The sequence below is a fragment of the Anas acuta genome, chromosome 1, assembly GCF_963932015.1.
Source record: "Anas acuta chromosome 1, bAnaAcu1.1, whole genome shotgun sequence".
NCBI classification, from domain to species: domain Eukaryota; kingdom Metazoa; phylum Chordata; class Aves; order Anseriformes; family Anatidae; genus Anas; species Anas acuta.
Window position 1 is genome coordinate 111,547,698 of NC_088979.1, and position 12,550 is coordinate 111,560,247.

The following is a 12,550-nucleotide window of genomic DNA, read 5'->3' on the forward strand; positions in this document are numbered from 1 at the left end:
TTTCTCCCACTCTTTTCCTGACCACAGTCCTGCACAAGCACTTTAGAGCTAAATGATCTTGGCTGCTGTCATTTTAGACAGCTTATTACTTGTCACATGGGTGCAGAAGTGCCAACAAGACAGAAGCACTATCGCTGTGCTATGTGCTATCATAAGAAATCAAAAGAAGCATCTACAGCAGCTTCCATTCAAACCATCTACAAAAACTTCACAGGAATAGGGTTTACTGTTCATGCTTTGACAACAATGCTTCCTGTACACAAATGAGTATACCCCCGCTGTTACACTGCTCATATATGGAATAGTTAGATTTCAGTAGGAATATGTGAATAAGCAGCTAAATCATCAGCTGGTTCTGAGAAGAAGAGCTCTTAACCATGTTTCTTACATGCATTTGCATTGAATCAATCAAGTGGTTAAAAATCTACACAGTTGTACGTAATTCAGTAGTTAATTGTATTGCTTTCTTAAAAAAAATAATTTGTAGCATTCCAGAAGTTAGGGAAGTAGAAAAAACATGTAACAAGAAAACAAGGTCATTCCATGTTGCTTTTTCACTTTCCATCTCTAGATTTTTTTGATTGCCTCCCCAGACGCCAATAAAAAAGCACAAGCCATTTGATCTGAAAGAGTTTCACTTCCCTTTCTCTCCAAACACAAACACTATATAAAAAACAACGACAACAAAAAAGCCCCACCGTTTTAAAACATTTTAACCTCACTTTACATACAGGGTGATGTAAAAGCACCAACAGTTTGCTCAAGAGTTAGTGGTACGTCTCTCCCACAATGGCCAGCCATAAAAATGTTGGTACTTGAACAAGTATTCTTGCACATGAACTCAAACAAGGATTTCAGGTTGCTTATGAGTATCCACTGTTAGATAACTACCTGAAGACACTGGAAGTGCCAGACTAACTTGTGATGCCAGACCTGCTATACATCAAGTCCCTTGACCACATACTCTCAGGAGCAAAATAGGTTCCTTGAAATAGTCCATAAAATCTTGTTTTGCTTTTTCAAGTCTGAACAGCTAGCTCCACACACAACATTGCTTTTGTTTCTTGTCATTAATAAACCATATTTTTCTTTCCTGTCATCGCCTACTTCTGAGAAAAACAAAAACCAACTTAAAACCTCACGGCTCTGCAGTTACAAAAAGCCACATATCTTGCTTTTCTAGATACAGGCCCATAATCAGTTTCCTCCTTCTCTGACTTGGGCAAACCTCCTCTGCTAGCGGCCCACCATGGCACTGGGTGGGAAGCTCACACTAACAGCTCTGCTGACATGCTGCACAAGCGAACTGAGGAGGTGGTGAGGGCCACAGAACTGGGGAACAACATTTCTGGAATTTACTAGGGGTTTTATGGGTGATATCAGAAATAAGAGTTTATTAAAGATAAGGTCTTCATTAATAGAATGCAAGAAGGCACATGCTAGTAATTTTTGCAAGTTTGGAGTAGTACAGAGGACAGAGAATAAAACTGCCTCTGCTTAAAATAAACTCAAAGAAAAAAACAGTTCATGTATAAAACAGCAAATGTTTTGATTACCACTGAGCAGTGTCTTACCTTTCCAAGAAAAGTTTTCTTTCCATCAAGTTCTGGTATGATTCTCCTGAATCAAAATTCTGTATAGAAAACTAACTAACTAAATAAATAATGGAATTAAAAAGAAAAAAAAAAAATAAAAGAGAGAGAGAGAAAGGAAAACAAAAGGTTTCCTTTGAGCAAGCCTTTCTCTTTTGTAGCCTGTCACAGGCTGTGTGATCATTGCCACCAGCTGGTCACAGACTCCTGCTAACTCAGTCAATTGAAAAGCAATCTTTTCTTTTAAACCTGGGCAGAAGCCAGCCTTTTGTTTAAAGGGTTTCTTCTGGAACAGAAGGTCATGTAGATTTAACAAACCTGTTTGCCTGGAACAGGCAAATCCTATCACCTTGTAACTCATGTCTTTATATTAAAACACTGGTCAATTGAGGCATTAAGCAAGCTGCATAGACAAACTCAAGTTTGTATCTTGGTAAAGGATTATACAAGCTTTCAGAGTCTTCCAGACGACACATAAGTAGTTCATTGGCAGCCTTACAAAATCCTCATAGTGAAGCGATTACTCTGCATTTGCCATTTTCCACAGATGTGAACCAGAATGACATCAGGATCTGCCCCAAACCGTCCTTCCTCACGCTGGGGTGGGCCAAGAACACGGCCTCCTTGGGGCGCTCCACCCCATGTGGGAAATGGTAGTCTAGGTCAAGCAGTCAAGAGAGATGCTGACATCCTGTCTGCATGAGTGAAGGCTGCTTTTGTAGGCACTTAGCTTTTCAGACAAAGATAAATGAACAATAGTTCCAAGAATGGTCCGTATAAAAAAAAGATTGTCTCATTAAATAAATGATGGATAAGAACAAAGGTTTTGAGTAAGAAGAGCAAAGTTACTGAAAGTCTTTTTGAAGCAAGATGAGCCTTGCACTGATGTTTTCCAAAATTTATTTGTAAGAGAAACACTTTAAATAAATAACCCGATAAACTTTAGAAATGTGGGCTGAATGTTTTTCTAACAAACACACATGATGTAATCACAATAATTTGGGGCAAGATGCGTTGCTAAGTTCTTTATAACTGAAAGCCTAGCCACTGATTTAAATTATGTGACTGTTCATTTCACATTGTGTTCCTTCAGAAGACGTGATATCTTCTACTACAGTTTTAAAGTAAGCAACTTAAATGGCTACCCTCTCACCTGTTCACACTCTTTAGCAACATTTCTTCTGAATTGACTTTGGGCTATTAACAAGAGGTGAAGACAGCAGGAGTCGCAGGCTCCCCACTGCTGATGATATTAGCAGCTGGTGCGTTCAGCAGTTCCTTGCTCTGGTTTGGGTGTCAGTGAAGTCATCAGCTGATGCTGGCGAAGCAGAGCTATGACCTATGATCTCAAGGGATGAAAATGTAGTTTAATGCATCCATAAGAAACTAAGAACAAGCTTTGCCAGTGTTTCTAGTATCCTGCTACTACCAGAAGCCTGAAGAAACTGTCACTAACAAATTACAAAATTGATTTAAGCAGTCTTACAGCCTGTTGTAGGTCTCAACATTAAAAAATCCACTCTCCACCCCCCAAATACTCCAACCAGTGAAACTCTTGAAGGGGACATCAGTTGCTCAGCAATATTCACAATGAATATTAAACAGACCCCCAAAGCATTTTGTCCAGAACCATTTTTTATTTTTTTGTCATTATGTGCACTGTTTTTTTCTGCTGCTAATGCTGGGTTTAACTTGGAACATGCAGAGAGTGTGTGTGTAGGCAGATGGCAGAACAATACACGAAGGAATGCTCTCCGGCGGTGCAAAAGGACACCAGGCATCCACCTGCCACTCCACTTTCACGCCCCTGAAAATCTGTCCTAAACTTACTGTTATACAGGCAGAGGGACCTGAGCTGTGTCCCAGAGCCCAACTTTAAATTGTACGCTGTTCCTTACCAGAACAAGAATCTACTTCAGTACAACTGCAGAGTGTTGTCCTTGCAGTCAAAGGAGAAATACCACAGGTCCAATGATTCTGTAACAAATAAAAATTACACATGCTTGTGACAGTACTATGCTGGGGTACCCACTCTAGTCTGTTTCTGTTAAGTACAATATATACAGAGAGTGAGAAAGTAATTCCCCAGACAATCCAGAAATCTAATGGTTTCCCATGTCTGTTGAAAATGTTACTATATAAATCCATAGCTTAATGTGTTTTTAAGTCATTAGTGCTTAACATAAACCCTTTCTGGCTTATGTGGCAATGCAAGTTTAAACTCCTGCTAGTAACTTCCTATCCAGACTTGAATTTCCTAGTAACAAAGGAAGTTGCAATGGCACTGATACCTTTTTGCAGCTACCTTTATACACCACAGCCCCAGTGAGAATGTTTGGGATCCTGCAATGCAGGCAGAAGTCATCTCTACACTGATTCTACCAGTCTGAAGGTCCAGTTGCTTGATGTGGCTATGCCTGAGCCTCAGAGAAGAGCTTGCTGGCTTTCACTCAATCCTTGGAGCAGAAAAAAGAAGCTGGCTGGCTGTGCAAAGAGAGCAGAGGAGGAGCAGATGGTTTGTGTTGGGTTGTTCAGGGCTTAAGCTCAACTAATGCTGTACAGGCCTGATGTCTAGAGGTACAGTCAGATGCTCAACTGTTGTGTGGTGTGGAGAGCAGAGAACATGTAGTTTCTCCACCTACAGATGATTCATTTTTACTCCAAGAAGCCAAGATCTATTACAATAAGCCAGTTCACTCCATACAAGCTAGATGTGGTACCCACATGGAACGTGGTACAGGCTCATTTGCGTTGCTTCGTGATGGAAGGAGAAGGCCCAGGTAGCACCGCAGCTGGTCTCACTGCCTGACTGTGGTCTCCACAGACACTGCAACTCATATGGGTTGATTCACAAACATACAGCAATTCTGTATGTTCATATTGTCAATACAGATCTCTGCTCAAGGACTTCAGCCTCGTGCTGCTGGTCACAGGGTTGACTTTTCACTAGATTACAATGCCAGATTTGTTACCTTGCCTTACAAGGCAGAAACCAGTCCTGCCCCCCCTTCTATTTTCTCTTTACAATAGAAAAAAAGTTTCTCCAAACACTACCCTGAGGACAAATTCTCTATTCTGTGTTAGTCTCCTCCTCCTGAGTATTTGGTTTCCCATCCATCATCCACAAGGGGTGAACTGCAGACGTGCTGCTAGTCAGTGAATGTTCGTGCTGAAGTTTATCTTAGTACAAATGAACCATTTTTAGGTCCCAGTGAACTTACATGTCTGATCTGCTTAGCTTAGCAATAAAATAATGGCTGTGGTGGCTGCCAGCTCAGCAGCTTCACTTGGAGTGTAACAGGCATGCCGCCGTCTTTCAGGCTCAGGCACCATCTGCACTGCAGCGCCTGCCACTGGTATTTAGTTATCAATTCCCTCGCTGCTTCATAAACCAGGAAAGAATCTGGCTCACTTTCATACAACTGGGTTGTTCTTTTTCTACAAAAGTCTGGGAAACCAACTTTTGAAATGGGGATTTATAGACAAATCTGGACTTTGTTGTGCTACCAGACTTTCAGTCACCCTGTCAATCAAACATAACAACACACACACACACTATTCTGAAGGCAATGAAAAACTGAATTTTTGGTTAAGAACTAGAGATTTCTCAAGCATTGTCCCCCCACTATCCCATGTGTTTTCAGAGTTCCTGTACTGCATCTTCTTCAGGGCCATTCTTCAGGTGGGCAGGACTCGGTCTATTACTATCTGGCCCTCACAGCTGTTTTGTTGCTATGCACCCCTTAGCGTATTATCCTGATGTAGGTAAGGAGAAGCCTTCTTCTCAGGAGAAGCACAGAGGAGAGAAGGTCATTATGCTCCAAAGCCCCTGCATTTCTAGGACACAAATGTGTAAACAAGGCACTGGTCTCCTCTTGGTCCCTAACCACCCCTCCCCCCCCCCACTGTGGCCAGCCCCCTGCACCACATATGGGACTCCTCATGACTCTAGATGATGAAATGCCTACCCAAGTTCCCTTTTCTGATCTGTCACACATTTCCCTGACTCCACTGTTGATTGCATATTGGGATTCAAAGTGGCCGGTACTATCCAACTATATTTTAGTTTTAATGTACCAGATTATATACCTTGGCAAGCTGTTATTGTGGATAACCTGATCCCCTGCTGTCCCCCTGGGCCATGCTGTAGTCTAGCAGAAGATATAGTGTGGTCCCAGGGTGGCTCTGAGATAACACATCAAACTGCAATGTGGTTTGAAGGAAGAGGTGTTAGCTGTTGTGGAGATCCTGAATTTTGAGCATGTTTCAAGTAGCAACAGTGCAGCCAGGCCTCTGTCTAGCCCTCTGTGGTGATATAACCACCTGCTGAAGAATTTGGGTCTGCATCTGTACCTTCAGCTGCCTTAGCTGTATTCACATCTAGCTCATATGCAGAGACTCTACAGTGCTGTGACTTCATGGACACTGGGGTCTGCTTTCAGGTTCTCTGATACAGACATTGGAAACTTCTGTTGCTTTGCTGAGTGGTCAAGCTCTTGCTTCAGAAAACACAAATCTTGTATTGATGCTTCTAATATTCTGCTAACCTGGCAAAAGTGACCCCAATGTCACCATTGACGTTAGGTTCCTGCAAAGCACTGCACAGAATTGTTTTCCTGCTGCTAGCCCTATGAGTCTGCCTTTAGGTGTTCTGTTGGTTTAAGTGCTGGTCTTCAACAATAGGTGGGAGAAAGCTGGCAGCCTGGATCCATTTCTGGAAGTAATGTGAAGACAGTTAGCTGGCCATACAAATTGTTGCTACAAATTCTTTCCACAGTTATTAACCATCTCATTATCTGCTTTGGTACATTATCACTGGACCTGCCCTCTGCTTCTACTACCTGCTGAGGGCAGAGGAGGAGAACTAAACAAAACATTTTGATCTGCCCAGGAAATACACATTTGAAGTTGATGATCTTACAGGGGTGCTGACCAGCTGTTTGTTTGTTATTTCCCTGGAAATCTTAGCCTTGTTTCCAATCAGACAATTTCTGTTATAGGTTCACTACATTTCCCTAGGATCAGGGCACTGTTTTTCATTTGTATTCTCTGTTTCCTGGCCAAGCATTGCATTGTAGCCAGAGAAAGCTTACAGGAATGTAGCAGCATGTCGGGGTAGAAAATAAACATTGGAGGGATATCGCAAGTATTTCCAAAACAAGCAACACACCCTGAGTGGAGTCAGCATTAAAGTTCAACTGAAGAGGAGCACAAACACTTAATGGACTGAGACAGCACAAATATTTCCTGTGCAAAGCACTCTGTATCGTGAGGAAGGGGAGTCTCTGCTTACAACATGACAAAAGGTGATGGCCCATATTAAGATACACTGCCTGCCACATATCTCTTCTGCCTGTATATATCAGCTGCAGCCATGGGCCCATTCAACCACTCTGCCCTTGCCTCATTGGCCAAATATGCTTAATTAAGACACTAAAAACAATCAGAAACAGGTGCTTCTCACATGGATAATTACAGTTGTGCTGTCAGCAGAGCACATGTGTGTGGAGAATTGGATGGTTTAAGAACAAAACACACACCACCACCACCCGGAGAGTTTCTACCTTTGCCATATAAGGGCAAAATCCTTTCATGTCCAACTGCATAATTTTGGATGACCTATTGCCAGTTTCCCATCCAACACTTTGATACAGCATGATACACCAGAGCTTAGAGAAGTGCTCATATACATTATGTAAGCTGTTAAAAGCCACATGGTTATCGGGGAGCACACATGCCAGGCTTGTATAAAATATTTGCTAATACAGTTATCAGCCTGGCAGCATCAGGTTGGAACTTGATGGTCTTTCAAGGTGCTTGTCAGTGCTGATTTACATTTTCCCCTGGGGATCAGCTATCCATCCATTTGCTGTTACATAAATCAGGTTTCCAGAAATAAACTCACTTTCTAAAGGCTATGCAAGATCTGCTGCAGAGCAAGTGCATCTGCATGCATTGCTATCTCTGAAAAAACACCTTTGATGTTTCTCCAAACTTCTTGGTTTGTGTTGCAAATGGAATCCAGAAATGCCAAAGGATTACAGAGGAATGGAAACTTCATGAAATTCAGTTTGGGAGGAAATGCCGTGCTGTGTTTAAAAATTATTCTCCTAGGTGGGAGCAGCCCGGGAGGGGAGTAGCTGTGCTCTCTGTGGGGCAGCGTTTGGGCTTCCAGGCCAGAGGATGGCAGCTGGGGCTCCTGGGATGCACCAAGGCATTGGCAGCATCTACTTAATTATTAATTGCCTTAATTATTATTATCTGCAATTAAATTAACAGGCCATGTTTAGCTCCCCAGCCAGCAAACTCCCAGTCAAAAAAAAACAAACAAGAGGTAAATGTTAAGGTGAGGCAAAGGTGAGAAACGGGGAGTGGGTCTGGACAGCGTTGCAATGCTGTTCAGAGGGGACGCGCCCTTTCAGGTTTTATCAGACCCGGTTCAAACACCCTGCGGAGGCTCCTTACGCATTTTAAAGGTTTCTTTCTTCAGCTTCCAGCAGGCTGGACACGGGAAGGCTGCGGGGGCTACCGGGCTGCAGCCCTTGCAACCGAGCAGGGGCAGCCGCAGGCGGTGGCTGTGCGCCTGGGAGCCACGCAGTGGCGCTGCCCGATCGGTTTCGGGAGAAAACGATCGCTTTTTAGCTTCTGGAAGAGTTATAGCGCAATTTTAATAATAATAGTAATAACAGCAGCAATGATGAAACCTCCTGACATGTTCAGACTTGCGAGGCCCTGTAAACCCACAGTGAAAGGTTTCCGTACTTATGGGCAAATAAGGTTTCTACCCCGATGTGTTAGGAGGCGGCGTTTCGTTCGCGTGAGCGTTTCAGATAGTGCTTGAAGATATTGTGGAAGAACATCTGAAGTGGTCTGGGTAACTGCATCTTCCCTTCCACTAGCAGTGTTATCTCTGAATTAAAGGAAATTAAGAAAATTCTACCTCGGAGTTTTAACACTAAAAAAAAATTACATAAAATCAGGAAAACAAAACAAAACACAGCGACAATAAATTGCAAATAAGGATAAGAGCAAAGACCACTACTCTAGATATCTATGGTCTGCATAAATGATAAGTAGTATTTGCAGCATGTGGAACAGAGACTACTTTATTTTTGCTTTTATCTTAAATGAGCCGAAATGTTTCATAAAAAAGCATCAGAAATATACTCTGATGCAACCTTGGATAAGCAAGGGATCCTCGCTGGTTATATTTCCAAGTGTCTCTCAGTGGCCTGGTCATTCCTGAAGGCTTTTCATGCAATTCTAGCATGCAGAGCACCCAGATTAAGGTTTTGTATCTGACCATAAAGGAAACTGAAATCAGGTATTCAAGTTGTTACAAAAGCAACAACCTTTTACCTGAACCCCCCGGATATGCTCTAAAGAAGTATTTACAGTTACATGGCTTCAGATTGTGCTAAGTACAGCTGGATGCCAATTCACCATTTCTAATGAAGGTCTCCTATATATTCAGATAGATCTGTCACAGTGATATCACTAGAAGAAACTACCGTATTTCTGAAAACAACACCAAAACCAAGGCATGAAAAGCAAAATCTCACTCAAAATGAAAGTCGTAAGTCCACATAAAATCATCATCAAAACCCTGTGTAGACAACATGTGCTGGGATGAAATGAGCACATCTGCTTTATATCAACAGGCATCTTGGGCAACATCTTCACATTCAAAATGTTGCTAAAGCCACAGCCCTGCACTGCATAGATAAAAGGAATTTTATTGCACAGTAGTCAGAGCTTTGACTGTGCTATTATTGAACACAGCCCTGCCAACACAGACCTTACCTAGTTATAGGTCATAGGATTGTTTATGTACAGTCTGTTTATGTCACTGGCTATAAAAAAAAGAAGGCAAGAAGGGCCGCATGAAATTAAGTCATATGATAAGCTTTTTAGGAGACACAAGATAGGCAAAAAAGTGTATTTTTCCTCAATTATGCTTCAGACTCCCATGTAGATGGCAGATTTCGCACCAAGGAATGGAAGAGGGGTTGAAGAAAAGAGGAGAAGAAGTACACAGCTCTATGCTTTTTTGTTGTTTTCCAGAGTTCCAAAGGGACTAGGGGGAATGGGATATAAACTGACTGCTCTGGCTTGTGCTGGTGATCAGGCAGGGACCAGGTGGCCCTTGTATGTCTTAACCAAAAATATCACTTACAATAAACTTTATTCTTATTTTTCCCTTGAGTACTAGGGATGGGGAACAGAGCTGAGGCCCGTCTTTCACATCAGCCACAGTAATACTACAGGGAAGTGGGAACACCAGATTGTCTCCCGGACATATGGAGATTTCCTCCCAGACATGGAAGTGGGAACCACCAAGCATCTTACAGTCCCTGTACAATTCATAAGCAGTATTACTTCCTCCTTTCCACTCTTTATCTCAAATGTGCACTGCATGAGTCTTATTTAGACTGAGGGTCTGGTAAGATGTCAAGGTAGAACAGAAGGCAGTTTCCTGTCAAAAGTCAAGTAATGATAAAAAACAGTATTACTTTTCAACTGAATTTGGAATAATTACATAGAAATACTTGTTTTGCTATAAAAATCTAGCCACAATACTAGCTTATTCTGTGAAGGACCAAATTAGTGTTTCTGTATTTTTATTTCATCCTTGGATATTTGGAAATAGATGGCTGTGTGTACGTTTTAACTTGGCTGAATTACTGAGAACTGTTTTATTAGTTTATCTTCTGTAAGAGTCTTGCCTCCCTCATGACCTTACATTTCACGTTGAGAGCTTACTGAAATTTGCAAGTAAACTGCCTTGAAGCATACAGGAAATATAACTCTGCCATTGCACACAATTTTATGCTAAAAAGAATGATAAACATTTAAGTTCAATGTCATCTAAACAACTGTTCAGAATACTTTCATAGAACTTCAGATGAAGTTCTGATATGTTAAGTGAATATAGATCCAGCATCACAATAAGAGTCCATCAATAAATGGCCTCACAGGTCTCACTTACTATTTGCCTTATTCATATTACCCATACAAAAGAAATAGGAATCAAACTTCATCTTTTTTTCTTTTTTTCTTTTTTTTTTTTTTTTTTCCTCTTTGATAAGCTTAGGTTTATTTCTTTTTATTGTTTTGTTTTTACTTTAATAAAGGAAGTTTATACAAGTTTGGAAGTATAGAAGTCATATGCAAATATTTAATTCCCTGGTTATCTTGAAGCCTTTTCTAAAAACAGCATCATATACAGAATGTCAATATACCTCTAAAACAAGAATCACTTAAGTGCTGACATACAAGAAGAGTTTGACTACTCTTTGAGATTCCTTAGAGCTTTTGTGTGAGTTGCACTCTTCCAGTGTGGCCTTTTATTGCTTTGATTTATTCTCGTCTCCTTTACTATCAGGCTACATAGAACAGAACCATAGAAAGGTTTGGGCTAGAAAGGACCTTAAAGAATATCTAGTTCCTCATGGCAGGCCCAACAAAGTGTGGCTCCAACAAGGAAACTTCTTTGAGCCCCTTCATCATGAACTTTTACTCATCTAATATTTGCAATCTTTTCTGCTACAGACTTGTACTTCTAAAGTGGTCTTGTTATATTTCATTAATATATTGGCCCCATCAATTTGCTGGCAAGCTTCCCGCTCCTGATGTACTTGAAAAAAAGTTTTATTATCACATTTTGCACCTTAGCTCAGAATCTTTTTTGTTCAGCTTTATTATGGTTTCACATATAGCTTGCCAGAAATTTTATCCTCTTTTCTATGTTCTTTATTTGGGTTTCCACTTACTGACAAATATTTTTTCATTTCTGATCACCTCCTTGGCTTGTCTTTGGCTATATAGTCTTCCCTTCTAATCCTTAGTCCTTTTAGACTTTCAGGAGTGTTGGAACAGATTCCAAATACTCCCTCTGAAAAGGAGAGGAGGGGAGGGGAGACATCTTGAAAGTTGCCTTTTTTTAAAAAAATTACATTTGAAACTGAAAAGCATGCCCTCTCTATAGTAGAAGACTCAAGTACAAAGTAACTCACATCATCTTAGGTTCCCCCTAAATTAATCATAGATTTCCTGAATGAAAACAGAAGCATCTGAAAAGATTATGGAAAATAACTTTCATGTGGGGAACCCCAGAAGACAGAAGGATTTACATTTGAAAATGTTTTATATATGCAAAATGTCTACCTTGAGATCTAAAAGGTTTAATCAGATCTTACAAAGTGATGGAATTTGAAAGATTTAACGTGAGCATGTACTTCAGTGCTTGGGAAAATATACTGCAAAATTGACCAGGCAAGAAGCTCTGAAGTGAATAATTCTCGAAGCATGTATATGGAACTGGCAAAAACCATGCCCTTAAAACAGTGGCTGAAAGGGAATGTGTGATTTAGTAAATCATTTAAGTATTTATCTTTCACCTGTGGATCCATGGTCTATACCTGACTTAAGGCATTAATTGGAAGTGTCTTGGGTATCTATTTTTCACTTAATTAATCTCCATACTTACATGAATTGTGAACCCAGAGCACAACTAAAAGCTCCTATAGCACAAAAAAAATCAACTGGAAGAGAAGGACAGCCATCCTGGTTCCAGACACAGTGGAATGACAACTCACACCTAAAGATGTATAAATATTTGTGCATGCACAATGTTAAAGATGTACCTTTTTCAGCCAACAATGACCTTCCAAATCTGAGGAACCTGATTTGAACAGGAATGCTCAAAATTACTGTACAACTTCCCACCAGGGAAGGCTGTGCAGGACTTAGCATACAACTACTCTGCAGACTTCTCTTAGTACGCCACATGAGCTCATGTTGATTCATATGGTGGCTTGGTTACTGTTAACCAAGCTACCCAGTTTAAAGCTATCATTGCTATCTGCATTATTGTCCTATGACTATAGTGTAGACATCCCTATAACCTTATGGTGCTTGGACCTTCATGGTGCAGTGGTGTTACATTTCTGATTCAA

At 40.9% G+C, this 12,550-nt stretch overlaps 1 protein-coding gene and 1 long non-coding RNA gene across 3 annotated transcripts in view; both read right to left on the bottom strand.

Annotated features, from left to right (window-relative positions):
• ARL13B (ARF like GTPase 13B) overlaps positions 1–1,763 on the bottom strand; it is an 87,432-nt gene extending 85,669 nt beyond the window's left edge. For both annotated transcript variants that reach the window (XM_068692955.1, XM_068692945.1), the window contains exon 1: positions 1,575–1,763. The gene's annotated coding sequence lies outside the window, so the exon portion shown is untranslated. The remainder of the gene's footprint in view (positions 1–1,574) is intronic.
• A 287-nt stretch (positions 1,764–2,050) lies between these two features.
• Positions 2,051–12,550, bottom strand: part of LOC137861524 (uncharacterized) — a 203,641-nt gene continuing 193,141 nt past the window's right edge. The window contains exons 8-9 of the long non-coding RNA XR_011099661.1: positions 3,491–3,569; positions 2,051–2,938 (exon numbers count right to left, since the gene is read on the bottom strand). This is a non-coding gene — a long non-coding RNA (uncharacterized lncRNA). The remainder of the gene's footprint in view (positions 2,939–3,490; positions 3,570–12,550) is intronic.